Below are 7500 nucleotides of genomic sequence, written 5' to 3'. Positions count from 1 at the left end.
ATTTCTCAGCTTCTGAATAAGCTAGAAAGATGTTCGACCCCAGGTTTTGAAGATAAACTTATAAGGGGTGGCTTAGGCTATGTGCGGATGTGACCAAGTGGTCACGTGGGGTAGGGTCACGTGATATGAGTTTTCAAAAGGTACTATAACGGCAATGCTTGTTTCTCAGCCTCTGAATCAGCTAGAAAGACGTTTGACCCCAGGTTTTGTAGGTCTGAACTTAAATTGTGGCCTAGGCTATTTGCGGACGCAATTAGATAAGGTAAGGTCACGTGACATAGTTTTGAAATAGTATACTAGTGGGAACGCTTGTAAATCCGCCCCCGAATGATAGAAGCTACAAAGACGTTTGACCCCAAATTTTAAAGCCATAGTCTTAGATTATTGCTATGATGGTTCGGATAATCACGTGATGTCACATCTGAAGTCACATGATCTTTGTTATTGAACGACTCCTTCTGCTTACGATAATGTTCATTAGCTCTCTTTCTTAAGAAGTTAGAAAGACGTTCGACACAAGATTTTGAAAATCTGAACTTAGGTGTTGCCTAGATTATGCTGGAATTTACCTAATTATCAATTATCTTTTGGGGTAAGGTAACATGAGAGATAACACGCTATTTCAGATAAGCGGTATGGCTTACTTTTTGACGCCCGAACAAGCTGCTCAGGTATTTAATTTTAGTAGGTTAACGACATATATAAAGCTGCTTGACCTTTCGATTGTGTACGTTTGGTCCCGTGGTGTTAGTAGATCACCTACCTTCATAAGCTATTCTGTTCATGCTGCGGTGAATTCTTCGGTGTTGTCTGTGGGAAACTGTACGGGATTTTAGGCAGCCGGCAGTTCAGTAATGTAATAACGATGAAATTACGTCACGGCTACTGACCAAGGAATAGATTATATGGTTTTGAGTAGAGAAATCAAGGTATCAGTAATATTAACACCTGCCATTCAATTTTAAAACTCTTGCAGGTGTACATGCGAGCCCATTTTATCATTGAAATTTGACATTATCATAAACGTTTAGAATATTAAACCTGGAGGATATCATGGATGATGAAGATGGTAACGAGGTGTCATCTGAGTTCTTAGATCATTTGAATAGAGGTGGACTGAGTGTGCCAACTATTTCAACTGTCTTTTTTGTACATAATGCCTATAATTTGCATGCCATGACTAAAATGCATTGCCGCTTTCATTTTGCTGAATTGTTATCTTTTGTAGATGCACCTTTAGCTACTAATAATGCAGCATGTACGACTTTAGCCAACATTCTATTGAAAGCTCAGGTTCTCAATGTAAGTGACAAAGAAAAGGCTGTGAGATGCCTTAGGAGGCAAGAAAAGCACTCCATCTAGCGATGTTCATCTAATCCAGTGGTTCCCAACCCTGGGGTCGCGACCCCATTTGGGGTCGCCAAGAAATTTTCTTGGGGTCGTGAAGGCATGACAATAATCTAAAGGGGGTTGGCTGATATTGGATTAAGAGGATTCAGTAGGCTTTACCAAAAAATTTCCCCATTCCTAACTAAGGTGGAATTATATAAATCTAAAAAAGAAGGATAGAATGACCATACTCAAACTGAGTTGTTTCCCTATTTTGCAAATACCTTTATCTGACGATCAACTGGGCCGATCGTTCACGTGTACATACATTACATTGCTGTCTATTCGCCTTTCTCAGATCGTTTTGTACAAAGAAGGTTTAATAAGAACGATTATCTCTGTGGAAATTACTTATAGGGTTTATCCATAGATTCAACAAATCTGTATTTTATATCTGGTCCCATCCTGTTTTGTATACTTACATACATACATACATATTTATGTATATATAACGGATTTTGAGCGAAGCGAAAAATCTATTGTTGGGTGAGATGGCCATGTCGTCCTGATGGAAGTTCCTATAGGGTAGCTTCCTAGGGTATATTACAACTACGGCGATATTCCCAGAGAATTCACCTTAAGGTACCAGAATTCTAACTCCTGGAGCGAGTATCCCTCGTGAAAGGGATATCGCGACATATCAGAGGACGTATTCTAGACACGTCACATGGCAATCTACATCCTGGACAGAGATTTCGTCTCGTAGGAGGTGATTGACGAGATACGAATTCGGGAAAGAAAAAGGGGAGCCGCTCCCAAGGCTTCCCTATCCCCCGATTCGTATGCGTGCCTGGCGCCAATCCTGGCGCCATCTGTATTCCTTGTAGCGTACACGAGGTGCTACAGATACTGTATGTAGGGAGGGGTCCTACAGCCCTTTCTTAGAAATGCAAGGGCGGGTCCATCAGGACGACATGGCCATCTCACCCAAAAATAGATTTTTCGCTTCGCTCAAAATCCGTTTTTTGGGCTCAAGCCATGTCGTCCTGATGGAAGTGTACCAGAGCATTACTGTATCTGTGGATTCTCAGAACGTGCCGTACTCCCCGGAGGTAATTTTTTCCCGGTCGACTAGACCTAGAGACCTAAGATGTTACCGTTATACATCTTTTCAACTAACTATAAACTATGTTAGAGCTTCCTGCCCCCTACAGGGAAGAGTCCTACTAGACTCTGGAAAAGTCTTGAAGAGTACATATATCTATGTATGAATACCAGGCAAGCTGATATAGTGGTCTCGCCCTATATTAAGTAAAGCATAGTTTGTAAAGGACCACTGCGTCAATATGAAATATCGACCAGTTTTCCGCACAATACTTGTATTGGACAAAGGTTTTATATCCGCATAGGAGGAAAACCAATGCAACATAGCTTGCATAAAGGAACAATTCTATTAGAATTATCCCAGATAAGGTACATAGAATGAATGCTCAATTATACCAATAAATTGACACAGGTGAAGGAGACGCAAGGTTCTCAAGAACCAGATTATTGACAGGCAATAAATAGACAGGTTAACCACAATTATATATATATATATATATATATATATATATATATATATATATATATATATATATATATATATATATATATATAAGAAGAGGATAACCCAAAATTTTAAGCATAAGTATGATAGTAAACAGAGCTTGTTTGTCTGAAAGAAAAAAACATTAGATGCCACTTTTAAGATACCGAGGTATCAAAGTCATAAAAGCCTGTATTACAAATCAATGACATTAGCGTTAGAAATGCTCGGCACACATGTCTGCACTTATGCTAGGTTCACCTTCGGAAATGGAACAGTCTGGATGGGCAACACAGTGCCCTCACTTAGTTTGTAGTACAGTATGTAACTACACACTCACCCTGGAATTAATCGTCCCAATTAAGACCACTGTTCCTCGCAGAGTTAAACAGTAGGATTAACACCGCGACCCACTGCTACCACAGATCTCTTTTAGTTCCTCTACTTGCTTCGCATAGTGGCGAAAGAACACTCTGGAAGACTTCCAGCCAGTGTATGAACGGAGATGTTCAAAATCCATACAATTAAAGAAATTTAAGAATGAGGCAACTTTCCTCGGATCGTGACCTGCGGGTGTATTGTCAGGATCCGCTCTGCGAATAAAATATGTGATTTTCGCTCTGAGTTGATTCAGAGATAAATTTGAGCCTGATGTTTCTCCCCTGAATAGTTGACCACCCTTGAAGTCTGAAGTTCTATGAAGATAGACCTTTAGGCATTCTACTGGACATAGAGATGCATCTTCTTTCAGAGGGCAGATTCTCCAGGGACCCCACCTGTTGGTGGGTAACTCATTCTTGGCGAGAAACGTAGGATCCGGAAACAGGTTCAGTTCTTCCCCACCCAGGAACTGAACACGACCTGCCTCTCTCGAGAGGCTACAATCTCACTAACCCTGGCCCCGGACGCGAGTGCAAAATAGGAAAATAACTTTTTGTGTCAAATCCTTTAACGCACACTCTTCATTGCTCAACAGAGAAGCGAAATGAAGAACTTGTCTAAAGACCATGAAATGGGCTTTGGAGGTGCTGAAGGTCTGAGCCTAGCAGAGGTTTTCGGGACTTTATTAAAGATCTCGTTACCTAGGTCGACCTGGAAGGCATATAGAATGGGTCTTGTCAAAGGAGACTTACACCCTGAAATCGTGTTCGCTGCCAACCCTTGACCATGGAGGTGGGGAAAAAAGATAAGCAGAAGTCTGTCAAGATCTCCTGCGGAATCTTCGCCTTGACAAAAGGCCACCCATTTTCTCCAAGATGACTCATATTGCCTTCTAGTAGATTTGCATTTATATTCCTCAAGGAAGTCTATACTGGCTTTCGAAATCCCGAAACGCTTTCTCACCGCTAGGGAGAGAAAATCATGAACTGCAGGGTCCGGGTTTTCTGTAATGAAGCGCAGACAGTTGATTTCTGGACTCGCTGGGTCAGAACTGGATCTGGTAGTGGTACAAACTTCAGCTACAGTTCCAATGCCAGGAGGAACCACACGCTGTTCGGCCACTTGTGGGCCACTATTGCCGCTACCCTTTGAAGGATCTCAGTTTGTTGAGGACCCTCAACAGAAGGTTGTGAGGAGGGAACAGATAAATCTTGGACCATCTGTTCCCGTCGAGGGACATCGCGTCCACTGCTTCCGCTAAGGGGTCCTCGTACGGGGCACGTACAGGGGCAACTTCTTGTTGTCTTTCGTCGCAAAGAGGTCTATCTGCAGTTCTGGGACTGATTCAGAATGAAGGAGAATGATCCTGCGTCTAAGGACCATTCCGACTCTATCGGTGTGAACCTGGATAGAGCGTCCGCTGTCACATTGCGGACTCCTTGAAGGTGAACTGCCGACAGGTACCACTTCTTCTTTTCCGCCAATCGGAAGACGGCCAACATCACCTGGTTGAGAGGTGGTGACCTCGATCCTTGTCGATTCAAGTATCTTACAACTACCTCGCTGTCTATTACCACTTTATGTGGAACGAATGACGCGGGGAGACTTTCTTTAAGGTAAGGAGCACTGCCCTAGCTTCTAGAAAGTTTTATGAGAAAGGTCTTGAATAGCCTGGACCAAGTCCCCTGGACTTTTTTCCGATGAGAGTGACCTCCCTATCCCTCCTTTGAGGCGTCTGAGTGAATCGTCACCGACGGGGGAGGTGGCTGAAGAAGAACCTGACTTCTTTAGATGTCTGGCTTGGGACCAAGGCCTGAGAAGAGTACGTAGCCGAAGCGGCTGGTCTTCTCAGATCTCATCACGCATTTGATGCATAACTTCTCCAAACTCCGATTGCATCCTTTAGCTGTGCTCTTAGCACTGGGTCTGTCACCGAAGCAAACTGGAGAGAGCACAGTACTCTCTCCTGCTCGTGTCTTGATATCCTTTCGGAATCTTGAAGTCTCTTGACAGAACCCGCTATCTCCTTCCTTTTCTTCGCCGGGGTGGAGAAACGGTGTGACAAAAGGTCCCAGTGGATCTTAGCCACTGGAACTTTTGAGATGGAGAAAGTCGAGACTTTTTCTGTTGATCTTGAAGCCTAGGTACTCTAGGAACTGGATCACTTGACTGGAAGCTTGCAAGCATTCGATCTCGGATGCTGCCCACACCAACCAGTCGTCCAGGTAGGCTACTACCTGAATTCCCTTTAGGCGAATTGTTTGAGAGCTACGCTCGCCAGCTTCGTAAAAATCCTTGGGGCTATGTTTAGCCCGAATGGCATGGCTCCGAAGGCGTATAGTCTTCGTTGTAGCCTGAACCCTAGGTAGGGGGAGAGTCGATGGCTAATTGGAATGTGCCAGTAGGCGTCTGACAAGTCTATAGAGACGGAATATGCCCTCTTGGGCAGTAAGGTCCTTATGTGTTGCAGTGTTAGCATTTTGAATTTGCAATTCACTATGAACTTGTTAAGTGGCGACAAGTCCAGAATGACTCTGAGCTTTTCCGAGTCTTTCTTGGGAACAAAAAACAGCCTCCCTTAGAAATTGATGGGCTTCACCCTTTTTCTCCAACCGTTCTTGAACGTACTCCTCCATAACGGGGGTGGAGTGTTGGAAAAACCGAAGGTACGGGGGTGGAGTGCTGTACCAGCTCCCGCCCAGTCCATTCTTGAGTAGGCTGTGGGCCCAGGGATCGAAGGTCCACCGATCCCGAAATTTCAGAAGTCTCCCTCCTACCGGTATCATCCCACTTGGACTGCCGTCCTGAGGTCTTGCCTTCCTGACCACGACCACCCCTGAATCCCCTTCCCCTTGAGGGGCGTCTAGACGAGCCTCTGGCTGCTCCTCTAGGCTTTGCTCGAAAGGAAGTAGACTGCCCTTCGAACGCTGGGGTGAATGCCATGGACTGTGTCGACACGGCCTGGGGTACCCACTGAAAGGTGGTCGGGGTTTGTGCCACGATCTGGGGCACTGGGGGCAATGGCAATTGCAGTTGCTGTTGCTGTCTAAGAGGCTTGGCTGGCCGAGACGGTAGCCTAGTCCTCATAGTCTTCCTCTTTGGTTGAGGACCCTCATCCGGGGAAGACTTTCTTTTGATAGCCAGGCCCCACTTCTGGAGAAGGTTTCTATTCTCCAAGGCGGCTTTATCAAAAACTTCTTTGACCAAGTCGGTAGGGAAAAAGGTCTTTTCCCCAAATGTTGGAGGAGATTAGTTTCTTTAGCTCGTGCCTCACCGTAGCCGAGGTAAACACGAACTCCCTACAAGCTCTCCTTGCCTTGACGAAGCCATAAAGGTCCTTCGTCACTGTGGCCAGATGAGGCTTGGCCACTACCATGAACATTTCATGGACCTTGGGGTCACTTGCCATCGTCTCGAGAGTAGTCTGAAGAGACATTGAGGCAGTCAGTCTATCTTTTGTATCGAACTCACTTCGCAAAAGAAAGTCAGACAGCTTAGGGAGGTCCTTGCCGAACTGACGTCCGGCAATATCAGCCTCCAACTTTCCCACTGAGAACGTAAGATGGACGTCCTTCCAGTCTTTGTGGTCCATAGGCAGGGCCAGCGACAAGGGTTTACACTCCTCTAGGGAGGGGCAAGACTTGCCGGCCTCGATTGCTTTTAGTACAGCCAGAAACCCTTTCTGTAAAAGGGGGAAGGCTCTAGTAGGCGAGGACACAAAGGAAGGGAGCTTCCTATTCAATGCAGCTACCTTTGAGTTAGAGAAGCCCCTCTCTTTCATCGAGGATGAAAGTAGAGCTTGAGCCTTAGCATGGTCCATCACTATGACCTCCTTCGGCTCTGTCTCCTCCTTTGAAGCTGGTTCCTTCCTCAGCCGGACATAACAGTCCGGATATGATGCCTTGCTGGGCCAGAATTCCACCCTCCAGGGGAACTGAGCCCAGCTTATCCGAGATGACGATCTTTCCAGTCGTCATCGGCATGTGCTCAGCATACCTCCATGGGTTAGCATCTGAGCACAAGGGAAGGTCTTTCACATTGAGCTTTTTCTGGGGCCCATGTGATTCTGCAAGGCACTGCATTCGCAGTTCCATTGCAGCCGCCTTCTCCTGATTCTCCTTCTGCATTTGTTGGATCATTCCAACAATAGAAGAGAGGGCCTGTCCCAGCTCTACTGGGAGACCGGCCGATGTAGAGGGGCT

The sequence above is a fragment of the Palaemon carinicauda genome, chromosome 8, assembly GCF_036898095.1.
Source record: "Palaemon carinicauda isolate YSFRI2023 chromosome 8, ASM3689809v2, whole genome shotgun sequence".
Lineage (NCBI taxonomy): Eukaryota > Metazoa > Arthropoda > Malacostraca > Decapoda > Palaemonidae > Palaemon > Palaemon carinicauda.
Note: the sequence above shows the minus strand (reverse complement) of the source record.